The sequence below is a fragment of the Aquarana catesbeiana genome, linkage group LG06 (assembly GCF_042186555.1).
Source record: "Aquarana catesbeiana isolate 2022-GZ linkage group LG06, ASM4218655v1, whole genome shotgun sequence".
Taxonomy (NCBI): domain Eukaryota; kingdom Metazoa; phylum Chordata; class Amphibia; order Anura; family Ranidae; genus Aquarana; species Aquarana catesbeiana.
The window spans coordinates 234,330,613-234,344,925 of NC_133329.1; the positions used below are offsets into that span (position 1 = coordinate 234,330,613).

Below are 14,313 nucleotides of genomic sequence, written 5' to 3' on the forward strand. Positions count from 1 at the left end.
TTAGAAAATACTTTACAGAATTAAATGATGAGGACCATAATGAAAATACGAGTAGCTTTTCCCTTCAGAATTCTCATTCCAGAAACACTCTTTTTGATGCTTCTGGATCATCACAAAGTGTTTCTTCACCAGCAGCATCTTCAAGTAAGGAAGTGTTACAAATCACTGTCTTCCAAAAATACAAAATATCTTCATTTATAGAGAAAACGACACCTGAAAACCAGGAGAACATTGTTTCAGTTCTTGCAAGAGCAATATATGCTTCTGCATCAGCATTGTCAATAACTGATAATGCATATTGGCAGGAAGCTTTTAAATTAATTTTTAAGGAGCAGGGAGGTTATCTTTTCTCATGTACTGTATTGGTGAAAAGTTCTTAACATATGCAATCCTTGTTATTCCATATATAATAAAAAATAACATGTTAAAAAAACAAGTTTATTTTATTTACTGAATAAGCTGTATTTTTATTTTAAGCTTAAAGTAAAAGTTCACCTTTACAGAAAATCTGTAAGGTGAACTTACACTGGATCCCTCCCCATTCCCCCTGGTCACGCTATATCTGAGTCTCATGATCACCCGCTGTGAGACATCAGGTCCCTGCTTTACTGGTCCAGGGATATGAAATCCCTGCAGCTTTCCTCTTCTCCAATTAGAATGCCTCCTATACGTAGGTTTACAAGGTACCTTTAGGAGATTAAGCCGTGGTGAGTTGAAGGACCGGGGGGAAGAGGAAGGGGGTCCAGTGTAAATTCACCTTACAGATTTTCTGTAAAGGTGAACTTACCCTTTAATGTACACTGCATTTGACATTCCCAGTGTAACAAAATGATTGTCAATTTCTAAAAATACTCCACTCTAAATGTTTTTCAGTTTTTTCCAGAGAAAAAAGGGAAAAAATGTTTTTTCTTCAATGGCTTCTAAATTTTCGGAAATTTTACATCTCTAATTGTGAGACCATCATATTTCATTAGGGAGTGTATTGTTGTTCAAAATTTAGACATAATGAGTATTATGAGGCTGATGAAGGAAGTGTGGCTTGCTTCCGAAATGGATTCCCATTGGCTCTCACGGCAGACGGACTAACAGCTCTTCTCTACACTCCCACTAGAGATACATACTTTAGATGGATATCCGAACCCCAGAAAGACCATCTCGGCTATACAGGGCAGCTCGATGCCGGCTCCCTCTGGACGGATCTCAGGCTGAGCTTGCTCTCTCTATACAGCTTGCCTTCTTCCTATAACGGATAAAGACCATAGCTCCCGATTCACATTTGGATTTCCCATCCACTGCGAACTGTCATCATCCCCCACCACACCCGCTTGTGAGTGTCATTGCTGTTTTTATATTGTTTTTTATCCTTTAATAAATTGTGCTACACTATGCCTGCATGGCGCTTTTTTCCCTTCCCTCTTGCCCCCACTATTACCTAAGGGGATTTGGAAGTTTAGGAAGACTCAACTTATGTTAACACTGTTGACCTGTTTTGTGTTAATCCAGATTGGTCAGGATGGATCAATTTATTTATCGCCTTACTAAGTCTGGTTGCCAAGACTGGAGCCAGAAATTTAAATCTGTACACAACAATAAAATAGGTCTATATAAATATGGTTGCAAAGGGTCCTTAGCTGCTTTAGGTAGGATGACAATTATGGCTTCAAGCATTGTCTAAGGAAGACTTTCTCAGCCTTTTCAACATGGAGGAACCCTTGAAATAACTTTCCGGGCTCAGGGAAACCCTGTTAAAAAGTACTATATCTATAACTCATGATACATTAGTGTGATGGTCAGTGGGAAGAGTGCCCCTTACGCTTGTGGTCATTGGGAAGAATTTATCCCCTACAGATAACTAAAAAGATCATTGGTGTCACTGGGAACTTATCTGAGTGGCAAAAATTGGTCATTGCTCAAGGAACCCCTAGCAATCACTGGAGGAAACCTGATTGAGAAACACTGATTTAAGGTAAGTGCCTGGCTTCAATACCCAACTCCAGAACTTGTAACAGCAATAGAGCCTCTCTCTAATGTTTGACAATTTCCACTGGAAGGCCATCTTGTCCTGGGGACTTATGGTTGGGGGAGTTAGAGGCAGCCATCTGAAGCCCCTCAAATGTGATAGGGGCATCTGGTAAACTTTTGTCAGTGAGCAAGAGGGTTTAATTAAAAAATAGTTTAGTTCATGCAAAGTAGCTTTGGTTTTGGATCTGTAGAGGTCCTCATTAAAATTCCTGAAGGTGTCTTAGATTTTCATGGAATGGGCGCTTACGCTGGGGGAAATGTAAATAGAAGCTATGTATGTTTGGCTAGTTTGTCGCGTTCCCGACATCTATTCCTCCGCTCACACTGGCCGCTGATTGGCTACAGTGGATGGATTGGAAGCAGCGCAGCCATTGGCTCGCGCTGCTGTCAATCACATCCAATGACGCGGAGCGCTGGGGGGGCGGGGCCGAGTGATACAGTGAGCGGCTATAGCCGCCGGCTGTATCACGGGAGCGCGCCCGCAAGCACTAACCACCATGCGAGGGAGCTCGCATTAAGGTGGTTAATGCTTGCGGGGAGGAGCTGAAACAGCCGCCGAGGGACCCCAGAAGACCAGGTTCGGGGCCACTCTGTGCAGAACGAGCTGCACAGTGAAGGTAAGTATAACATGTTTGTTATTTTTAAAAAATAAAAATTTTACCTTTACAACCCCTTTAACGGGGTTCCACCCAAATTTTGAACAATATCTGTATGTATTCTCTTCCTTGCCTAGATGCTGACATGCCGTTTAAAAAAATTTAAATCACCGTAATTACCTTTTATTTTTCTATTCTTCTTTGCACTTCCTGGTTCTCCTCCCATGGGAGTAGGCGTGTTTCTAGCCTCTCCCACACTCCGCACAGCCTCCTGGGAGCTAGTCTCAGGCTTCCCAGGATGCCACTGAGCATGTGTGGGAACGAGCAGTGAATGCTGGGAGCACAGCATTCACCACATCCAGGAAATAAATGCTTGTGGGCTTCAAATGCCCACAATGAAGATGGAAACTGCCTGCAGTGAATAATATAAGTTATTCTTTCCGACAAAATCTGACACAGGCGGACATATTACACACAATATGTGAGTATGTAATGCTGAGAAGAAAAGTTTGTGAATGAACTCAAAAAAAAAAAACGATAGATAGGTGGACCCCCGCTTTAAGTAATTCTAGTACCGGTATATGCCCTGTGTTCTCCCTCTCCTTCTAGAAGCATTGTTTTAAAAATAATCTCTTGGGTGTTCTGCTTCGTTTAGGGAAAGAGTGGTATAAGGTTTGCATCTCAAACAATTTCTTTTTTTTAGCTTGTGTGAGGTCAGAAGTGTGTTTTATAGAACTGTTTTCAGCTAAAGCCACTTGTGGGCATTTCCTCATAAATGAAAACCTTCACAGACAATCCAAATATTGTTGCCACATTTTTCTCAGTGAATACAAAGTGTTCTCTAAATGGATAAAGAGGAGATTGTGATGTAACCATCCCACCTCTCCATCATACAGAAAACTCGTTGTGTGAATGGCATTGGGGCTAAGCAAGCTGCACCCTGTTGTTCACTATGCTGCAGGGAAACTGTTCAACTATTACAGTGATTCTCCACTCCCACAGCTGCCCTTCAGGTATGGCATATGCATCCTGATATTGGAAAAGGCTGGGCCAATGTAACCATGCAAAAAAAAAAAAAATCTGTCCCTGGAGTTCAGCTTTGTTTATTTCTGCTAGGAAATCAAGCACATAAATGTCACAGCTCTCACAGGCTAAAGTTAAATCTAATCTACCCAAGACCCAATTACAACACTTCCTCCTTTTCTTAACCTGCAGGAAATAATCAAGGCAGCTGCACTGTAGCGGAAGTGACCTCATCATTGCGTAGCCGGCACAGTGTGGGCAGAACCCGGCAGTAACACTTGCCCAGCGATAGACTGATTGTATTGCCAATCATTTTCCGCCCGTTTCACTCACTCGGGCGGAGGAACACGCCCCAACGAGTGACGTCTCTTCAAGCCAATCCCAAGCTCCGACAAGAACCCTCTCGCAATATTTGGGCGGGACCAGAGATGATGATTGGCAGTTGACAGGCCCATTGAATGCGCAGAGAAGCGCGAACAGGCCGTAGTGGGCGGCGACCAGACTGAGTGGCAGAAGGCTAAGCCAATAGCGGTTTGACTTGCCTTGAAAGGCTCCGGGAGAAGGTCGGGCCTGCCTCGTCGTGTGGCGCGGCCGGCGGGAGAGGTGGGATTCCTGGTCTGCATCGCCTGGGGAGACGGAGATAGTCCTGGCAATAAGAGAGGGCCGCGAGGATCGCACCCAGCAACTTGTCGCTGCCAACTGCATGCCAACCGGGCCCGGAGTTGCCTCTTCCTCGTGCCCTACGCAGTGGCGTCAGGCGCTTTGTCTGCATCCCAGGCGGGTGAGGCGGAGACACGAGTAGGAAGGAGGAGGAGGAGGAGGGAGTGGGGAGCGACCCCACAGGGTGGAGGTACGGGGCAGGTATGGCATTGTGTACATCACACAGGGAAGGGGCATAGTGGAGGGCAGCGCTCTACCTGAGGATCATGGCAGCTGGAGAGCTTTGTGTTTCCTCATAGACGACATGCCGCAGGGACGTGGACTCTCTATAGCCGGCTCCTCTCTCTCTCCAATGGGAGACAATGAGCCGGGCTCACATACCTTTTGTCTGGGAGCAGACGCAGCATCGGGATGGCTCCAGTATTGCCCTTGTTTACTTTGTCTATGAGCAGGGGGCAGCTCAGCACGCCTGCCGGTCAGCCGGGTGTGTCTACCTGCGCAAAATACCCGGCCTGGGCTGCTGATCTGTGTGCTGTCCTATCCATGACTCCACACTCTTATGGATCCTCCAGTCCTGGCTCATTCCTCTACATTCCATATCAATGGAACACCTTGCAGATGTTACACATCATGTGAATTGTCCCATAGATTCAGGGTGTCCCGGTGTGACAGGTCTAGTAATGACAGCCGCTATCTTCTTGTTGACATTAGCAGTCTCGATGAAGCAGGACTGGACATGCAGGCATCTGCCATCAACTGGATCCAATCATGTTGCAGTGTTCAATCCCTGTCCATGAACCCGTTAGCAAGGTGTATGCTGCAGATTCTTCTCATATACTTGCTGATTACATTGGTCCTCTGAGAGCAGGTCATCGTGATTACTTTTTTATTCAACTTTTTAGGAATGGAATAGATGTAAACCCGCAAGTACAGGGAGTGTATACATTTGATCATTTGTAATGAGTACGCATCTGCTCTAAAGTGGTTCTAACGCTTTGTTTTTGTATTAAAATAAACCAATCTATACTTGTCTGCTCTGTGCATTCCTGATCCTCTCTTTTGGGGTCCCCCTCCAATGCTCCAGGCCCCCCCTCCTTGTCGGGTTCCCCCACGGAAAGCAGCTTTCCATGGTGCTCACTCCCGAGTCCCATTGACATGGACACCGGGACTTGCGTGCCCCCCCCCCCTCACAGGATTTGATTTACAGCAGCGCTCTTGCACATCATCGGATTTGGCTCAGGAAATAAAAGGGGGGGGGGGGGCCTTGCAGCACAAGTTTTTTTTTTTTTTTACCTTAATGCATTAAAGTGGTTGTAAAGACAGAAGGTTTCTTTCATCTTAATGCATTAAGATAAAAAGCCTATGTGCAGTGGGCCCCCTTAATACTTGAGTCCCATCTCTGTCCAGAGATGTGCATGAGTGTCTCGGCCATCCAAGACTCTTGCTTCTGATTTGCTGAGACATTGGCTCCCTCTGCTGTCAAAGTCAGCCAATCCAGAGGAGAGAGGGGGCAGGGCTGGGTCGCAGCTATGCGTTTCAGTGGACACAGGGAGCTGTTCCCCCATAGCAAGCTGCTTGCTGTGGGGGCACTCAATGGAGGGGAGGGGCCAGGAGCACAGAAGAGGGACCTAAGAAGAGGAGGATCTAAGCTGGTCTGTGCAAATCCACTGCACAGGGCAGGTAAGTATAACCTGTTTTGGGGTGTGTGTGTGTGTGTGTGTGTGTGTGTGTGTGTGTGTGTGTGTGTGTGTGTGTGTGTGTGTGTGTGTGTGTGTGTGTGTGTTTTTTTTTTTTCTTCTATAAATAAATAAAAATGACAGACTTTACAATCACTTTAGGGTGAAAACCTTAAAGCGGACCTTCAGTCATAATTTCTTTTTTTTTTTTTTTTTTTTTTTTCAACTTTCCATCTGTTAAATCTTCTGCCCTTGTTTTAACTTTGGCTAGTAAAACATATTTTTTTCTGCCAGTAAATGCCTTTTACAGCTCACTTTCTGTTCTGGTCATTAGCCTAGGCTTATGACATCATGCACAGCTCTTTCTCTCTCGCTCTTGTGAGAGTTTGCCAGGGAGGGGTATTAGTCATAAGAGGGCCAATGAGAGCTGCAGAGCAGAAGGTGTGTGTCTGTGTAAATCCAGGAAGTGAACAGGCAGCAGCTTCAGCTGCCCACAGTTAAAATAGATGCAGCCAGACTTGGTGGAGGGAGATTTCTGCAGCATAATTGGCAAGTACAGAATCACAGTATATATAAAACATGCAAAGTGGTTGGAGGGAAATTTCAGAATGGCAAAAATGTTTTTATTACAAATGATGTGAGCAGACTGCAGTTCCTCATTAAGGCTTTAGAACCACTTTAAGGCTTGTTAACACTTGCTGTGATCTCTGAAAAGCAATCTGTGTTGAAGGGTATGTTCACCTAAAAATACAAAAAAATAATAAAGGCATATTTCCCCCCTCACCTTCCAGGACAGCTACTTGAGAGATGATTGGCTCCACCCTCTACAGGAAACACAAATGAGAAACAATTTAAAAGGCCCCCCCTTTCCTCTGACCCTCAGTTGTTATGTGTTTCCAGACCCGCCAGGAGCACCGACACGTTTTTTTGTTTTCTTAAAGTCTGGTAACTGTGGTTGGTGGACCCCACTTCTCTGGTTTCACCCAGAACTAGTTGTGGCCAAGTCCTGGGTGATAGTCTGTACTTTACCAGAAGGGTTCCCAATTTCTAAGGGTTTACTTGCCTACCTGGTGATGTGAGTACTGGCAACTCCCTTCCATTTCTTCCCCAGCTCTGCTGTGTGGAACTGTTCTCCTCCTAGTGCTTCATTGCGGTGTACCAAGATGGCGTCGGAGGACTTCCGGTGACGCGGCACCGGAAGTCACATGACGCACTTCCGGACGCCGTGTTTTTTTATAAGGAAGCAAGGCGTGGAGACACTGAGGACATGCTGCAGGGGAATAGTATGCTAAATGCTGTTCTGAGTACAGTTTTTTTGGAGTACAGCAGCAGTTTTCTCTACGGCCGATCTCCGCTTGCTTCATGGAGCTTGAGGACAGGTCTGAGGATGGATCATCCGCTCGTATTGAACCAGCGGCAGCATCTGGGTCCCATACTGCCCCCAAGGTAAGTCCTTGTCTGTGGTTCTACAGCAAGGGACTTTTTGTATGGAACCTTTTATTTATGGTCCTTGTTTCCGCTTTTTTTTTCTAGGCCAAATCGGTGAAGAAGAAATGTGGGAACTGTAGGGCCAGGCTTTCTGATAGTTATAAAAAACTATTTTGTGAAGCTTGTATTCCACCCAAAGCTAGTTCAGAGTCTTCCTCTTTTAAAGAGTTAATGTCTTCTATAAAGGAGATAGTGGACTCCTTTCGGTCACTTAATGACAGGGTTACTAGTCTAGGGTCTTCCTCATCCAGACCCATAGCTCTAGAGCCTTCAGCCTCTGCTAGGTCCCTTCCCTTGTTGGTATCTGAGACCGTTAGTTCACACAATACTTGTGATCTGGAGGAAGGTGAGAATCCAGTTTCTCATCTGATGAAGAGTCTGCATCAGAGGAGTATACAGGTAGCTCATCTAAATATCTTTTTCCAGTTGAGGATATTGACAAACTTACTAAAGGCAATATATCTCTGAGCAGATTGGGCTTGCTGTGGCATCTCAATCTGTACAGGACAAAATGTTTAGGGGTCTACAGGTACGGAAATCAAAAGCCTTTTCGGTACACCAGTCACTTAGGGACATGATTCTGTCTGAGTGGAGAGAACCTGAAAAAAGGTTGTTCCAGTCCAGAGGACACAAAAGGAGATTTCCTTTTCAGTTTGAGTTTGAGGAAGTTTTCTTTAAGTGTCCTAGATTAGATGCCCCTATGTCACAGGTGTCCAAAAGGTCAGATCTTTCTTTTGAAGATTCTGGGGTCCTTAAAGATCAAATGGATAGAAAGGCCGATTCATTGCTACGTAAGGCCTGGGATGCTTCAGCTTTTTCTTTGGGTCTGGAGGTAGCATCCACCTGTGTGGCTAGAAATTTTAGAGGTATGAGTTTAGCGTCTGGATGACCTTCTTTCATCCGACACCCCCAAAGAAGAGATTAGGGAGTCCCTCCCTCTCGTGCTAGGTCAGTTGCCTTCTTAGCTGATGCAGCAGCAGATTCAGTGGCATCTGCAGCCAGAGCTTCTGCTCGCATTAATTCATGGCCGAAGTCATGGCTTTTTTTCGGCTTCAAAGTGTATCGATCGTCCCATATCTAGACTATATATTTTTTTTTTTTGTTTTTTTTTTTTTTGCTTGGGACAAAGAGTCCCTTGTTCAAGATCTGCAATAGGTTTTGCGGACCTTTCAGAGATTGGGGTGGAGGGTCAACCAGCAGAAGTCTTGCCTGGTACCCTCCCAGTGCATACCTTTTTTGGGTTATCTAATAGACTCTGTTGTCCAAAAGATTTTTCTTCCAGAGGAGAAGATTTTGAAAATTCTTCTCTCTGTGCAGGCCTTCAAGTTGCTCCCTCAGACCTCCCTTTGGCGGCTCATGTAGTTGCTGGGTTTGATGACTGCGGCCATTCCAGGAGTTCCTTGGGCCCAGTTGCACTCCAGACCCTTTCAGGCTTTTCTTTTACTCCTTTGGGATCGCAGGAAGTATTCTCTGGATCAGCTGGTAAAACTACTAGAAGGGAATTTTCTCGCTCTCACCTGGTGGGAGCAGCGAGAACACCTACAGGGAGGGAAGGATTGGGCACAACATTCCCCGGTAAAAACTACCACAGACGCCTATGGGGTTGGGGTGTTCACTCGTAGGAGTGGCAGGCCCAGGGAGCCTGGTTGCCAGAGGAGGCAGGCCGATCCTAAAATTTCAGAGAACTTCTAGCCGTGGGGAAAGCACTTGTCTCTGGAAGAGAGGGTTTATTCAAAAGACCTATTTTTTTTTTTTTTTTTCAGACAATGCCACAAAGGTGGCGTAACCGAACAAGCAAGGGGGCACTCGCTCAGAGTCGCTTCTGTCATTAACACAGCAGATTCTGTCCTGGGCAGAGATCAATGTCACTTCAGTAAGGGCAGTCCACATCAAGGGGTCAGAAAATGTGCTGGCGAACTATTTGAGCAGGGTGAGCATCAGTTCCAGCGATTGGGAGCTACATCAAGGCACATTCCAGGAGGTGGTGCTAAGATGGGGTCTTCCCACAGTGGATCTTTTTGCCTCCAGTCTCAACAGAAAACTACCGGCGTTGTTCTCTCTGGAGAGAGACAGAGTCCTTGAACGGATGCTCTCTCCTTCCCGTGGGATTTTACTCTGGCTTACGCCTTTCCTCCTTTTCCCCTCTTGCCCCTAGTGGTTCAGTAAATTATTCAGGACCGGGCAGAGGTGGTTCTGATTGCCCCTGGTGGCCCAGGAGGAGTTGGTTCTCCTCTCTAAAGACCCTATCTGTGTATACTCCCTGGCCCCTACCAGTTCAGAAGGATCCATCAGGGACCGGTGTTGCATCTAAACCCTCAGACCTTCCATTTGACGGCCTGGAGGCTGAGCGGCGCATCCTACAGTTAAGGGGATGTTCAGAAAAAGTTATCCAAACTATTCTGGACAGCAGTAAGTTGGTCACAAGAAGAATCTATGGGAAGGTTTGGAAAACTTATTTCCTGGCAAAGGAAATCTGGTTTAGATTCTTTTTCCATTCCCTGTATTTTGGATTTTTATAGGGGGGGGGGGGAGTGGAGAAGGGCCTCTGTCAGCACCCTTAGGGTTCAAATTGCTGCCCTATCTTTGTTTACAGAGGGAAGACTAGCGGAGTATCCTTTGGTTAGGAGGTTCCTTTCAGCCAGATCTAGACATGCTCCCAGGCTCATCAAACATGTTCCTCCCTGGGATCTGTCGTTAGTGCATTTAATACTAACAAAGGCTCCTTTTGAGCCTTTGCATGAGGCTTCCCTGAGAATTATTTCTTTGAAGTTATCCTTCCTATTAGCTATTATGTCAGGGAGGAGGATTTCTGATCTAGAGTCTCTTTCCTGTTAAGACCCCTTCCTGAGGATTTTAGAGGACAGGGTAGTGATTAGACCTGATCCTTTCTATTTACCTTAAGTTTCTTCCAACTTTAATAGGTCCCAGGAGATAGTCCTTCCTAGTTTCTGCACCTCTCCCAAAAATGCGGAAGAGGAGAGGTTTAGTCTTTTAGACGTAAAAAGATGTCTTCTGCTTTATCTATAGAAGTCCAGTGGTTTTAGGAGTTCCTCCCAACTGTTGGTTTTGTTCAGTGGCCCCAAGAAAGGGTCCAAAGCGTCTAAAAGTTCTATTGCTAGGTGGATTAGGGGAGCTATCTGTGAAGCATACAAAGCGTCAGTTCGCACCCCTTCTTCTAGAATTGGGGTCCATTCGACGAGACCCATGGCCACATCATGGGCAGAAAGAGCGGGGGCCTCATTGGAAGAAATCTGTAAAGCTGCCGTCTGGTCCTCTTATGCATTTGTCAAACATTTATAAAGTTCAGATGCTTTCCAGGCAGGACCTCTCCTTTGGTAGGAAAGTGCTTCAGGCTGTCGTCCCTCCCTAAGGTAAAGAACCTTGCTTATCCTCTCAAGTAGCTGTCCTGGAAGGGGGGGGGGGGGGACCCCCGTTAGACTTACCGGTAATGGTATTTCCAGGAACCTTCCAGGACAGCGTCTATATTCCCACCCTATTCTATTTTTTCACTGGTCGACTTTGTTTACCTGGTGGTGTGTTTTTCTGTGTGGTGTGTGGTTTATTTTTTTTTTTTTTTTTTTTTTTTTTCTTCCCTCTGCCGAGTGCACCTTTTTGGAGATTACTTGATCTTCTAAACAACTGAGGGCCAGAGGAAAGGGAGGGGCCTTTTAAATTGTTTCTGATTTGTTTCCTGTAGAGGGCGGAGCCAATCATCTCAAGTAGCTGTCCTGGAAGGTTCCTGAAAATACCGTTACCGATAAGTCTAACGGAGGTTTTCCTTGCAGACAAAAAAATGTGAATTGTTTTTTTTTTTTTTTTTTTCCCTACGCCTGCAGAGCATTGCACCTGCAGTCAGCAGAACGTGAGTGCAATTTCCAGCTTCTGCAAACTCTCAGGATAGCTGGCTGCTCAGCAGACAGTTATAAGAGCAGGAAGATCAATGAACTACCAGAGATATCGCCAGCACCCTCACAGCTTATTGAAAACTATAAGCTGTCAGCTGCAGTGGCTGATGGTACTTGTAGGCATTTATTTACAGGAAACTGTGAATGAATGACTTGGATGTGGGCGGAGCCCCACATGACCACACTGTCTTTGAATAGTGGCAGCGGGTGTGAAGAGAAGATCCCTGGCCTTCTGTCACGGGGGGTTGAGCTGCAGATGTTGGAAGATGTTACACCCTGAAACCAGGTGGAACGTGTTTCAAAAGTGAGCTTATCCTTAAAGATTGCTCTTCAGAGAGCATTTGGCAGGTGGAGTGGTGGCGAGTATAGCCTCCTCATTGCCTGCTCCCCTTGAACTCTGCATTAACGTGCCAAAACCATGTGCATTGCATGAGGTTAAGGGGTACTTGCTGAGCAGTCTTTCACTTGAATGGGTCACTCATCTGCTGAAAGTGACAGGGTGTAATTCCTAATGTGGCATGTATACACTCCTGTCTGCTGCCACTGCAGATAAAGGGGGAGTAATTGGAGTGTTAAAACCGTGGGCTCAACTGCAGGATTTTACTGCCCCGCAACCACTAATGTGAACAAGCCCTTAGAGTTGATGAATAGAAAATGTTTGTATCAAAAAGGGGAATTTTTTTTTTTTTTTTTTTTTTAACATGTAATGGTGTGTATCCCATCTCTTGCAGGATGCTCCTGCTTGTGAAACCATTCCTCTCCTTGTGCTGTTTTCACAGCTTCTGGATGTTGCCCTGAGTGGCTACCTTCCAGTACTAGTGTTAAAGTGGAGTTCTGCCGAAAAAAATAAATTAAGTCAGCAGTTACAAATGCTGCAGCTGCTGACTTTTATTATTAGAACACTTACCTGCCTCGGGCACCCATAATATCCTCAGCCAAAGCTGATCTGTCCCTCGGCTCCCGGGTGGAGGCGCCAGCATCTTCGGTAAGGGAATCAGGAAGTGAAGCCTTGCGACTTCACAGCCTGATTCTGTATCTCACTGATCCCTGCTGTCTTCTGGGATGTGTGTTTCCCAGAAACCGGGGGGGGAGGAGCAGGGGCCAGACATGGTGTAGATTGCTGTGGATACTGCGTCGATCTATGCCTGGAAGTGGGAGCAAATACCTGGATTATACAGGTATCTGCTCCCCCCTCCCCCCTGAAAGGTGCCAAATGTGACACCAGAGGGGGTGAGGAATCCGAAAAGCAGAAGTTCCATTTTTGGGTGGGACTCCGCTTTAAGTGTTGTGCTGCTTGCCTACTACAAATCTCCTACAATGCAATTCTTGTGAATAGAAGATAGAGCCTGTCATTCATCTCCTCCTTTCACAGAATGCCTTGCGTTGTGGGTGTTGGGGCAGGCTTTTAATGCAGAGATACTCTTTTCTGCATTCTTTCCTGCTTGTTTGTGATGTAGCTCAGTGTGCAATTTTGGTATTTCGTCAAGATGGATGAATGCTCATGCATGCACAGGTGTGATGTAATCTCGTTCCAGCCAATCAAAATGGCAAAAGAATTTTTTTTTTTTTTTTTTTTTTGAGCCTCTAAAGCATTGCACCTGCGATCAGCTGTCACAAGGGAACGTGGGTGGCCGGTGGTCATCTTGCCCGCCAGGGACACGCTTTGGGAGAGCTCTTTAAGACATCGGAGGCGTATTAAAGAGCCGGCGTACAGCTACGATGGCTTACGCAGGGGAGGCAACCTGCCGCAGTGTAACTGTGGCGAAGGTGAATGAAAAAATCCGGACAGCCGCACTCCAGGAAGATGTAGTTCAAAAATTATTTATTATAAATTCTTGAGCATATAACATACAAAACACTGTGGCAGAAAGTACAGGCAATCAGCTGTAACTGCGGCGGCTGGTCCGGAAGCAGTTAAAACAACCAGTGTAAGTAACTGAATTTGTCAGGGTGTTGGCCCTACTCTTTTCCCTACTATGACAGCACTCAGACTGAGTTAAGTAGTGCCAATAGCCATCCAGGTGTGCTATACACCAGTGCAACCCCAATTCATTCCAAAAACGTTGGGATGCTGTGTAAAATCTACCTAAAAAGAGAATTCAATGATTTGCATGTCTCATAAATCGTGTTTTTTTTTTTTTTTCTCCTTCCAACAGTGGAAAATGGATATTATGGTTTAATGTTTAAGCTGAGTAACTGAACCATTTTTTTTAAGGGGGGGGGGGGGGGGGCCTGGGTAAGTTGGAAATTGATGGCAGCAACAAGTCTCAAAAAATTGTGACAGGGCCAAGTTTGCCACTGGATAACATCCTCTTTTGCCAGCACTGTAAACATCTGGGAACTGATCAACAGTCTAACTGATCAACAGTCCTGGGTTGTCTTTGTCGTATTTTACATTTCTAGATGCAGCAAATATTTTCAGTTGGTGAAAGGTCTAGACTGCAGCCATTTAAACACTTGGACTCTTTACTACGAAGCCATACCATTACCATAGATGCAGTATGTGGTTTAGCATTGTTCTGCTGAAATATGCAAGGCCTTCCCTGGGAAAAAAAAAAAAAAAAAAATATATATATATATATATATATATATATATATATATATATATATATATATATATATATATTGTTTTTCAGCATTAATGGTGCCTTTCCACATGTGAAAGCTACTCATTCCACATGCACCAATGCTACCCATACCATCAGAGATGCAGGCTTTTGAATTGAGCGCTGATAACTTGAAGGTCACTCTCCTCTTTATTTCAGAGGATGCAGCATCTATGGTTGCCCACAATGTAAAATTTCGATTTGTCTGACCATGAAATGGTTTTCCACTTTGCAATAGACCATTTGGGCTTTGGGCCAGAGAAGATGGCAACGTTTCTGGATCATATTCAGATATGATTTCTTTGCATTATAGAGCTTTACCTTGCAATTTTGGATG

General features: G+C 45.3%; 1 protein-coding gene across 5 annotated transcripts in view; it reads left to right on the forward strand.

Annotated features, from left to right (window-relative positions):
* Window positions 1–4,178: 4,178 nt before the first annotated feature.
* LOC141146647 (ubiquitin carboxyl-terminal hydrolase 22-A) overlaps window positions 4,179–14,313 on the forward strand; it is a 251,632-nt gene continuing 241,497 nt past the window's right edge. Inside the window, exon 1 of one of the 5 annotated variants that reach the window (XM_073633064.1) lies at window positions 4,179–4,422. The gene's annotated coding sequence lies outside the window, so the exon portion shown is untranslated. Of the gene's footprint in view, window positions 4,503–14,313 lie in introns of all 5 variants that reach the window. The other 4 variants (XM_073633066.1, XM_073633067.1, XM_073633062.1 and 1 more) reach the window with 4 other exon arrangements.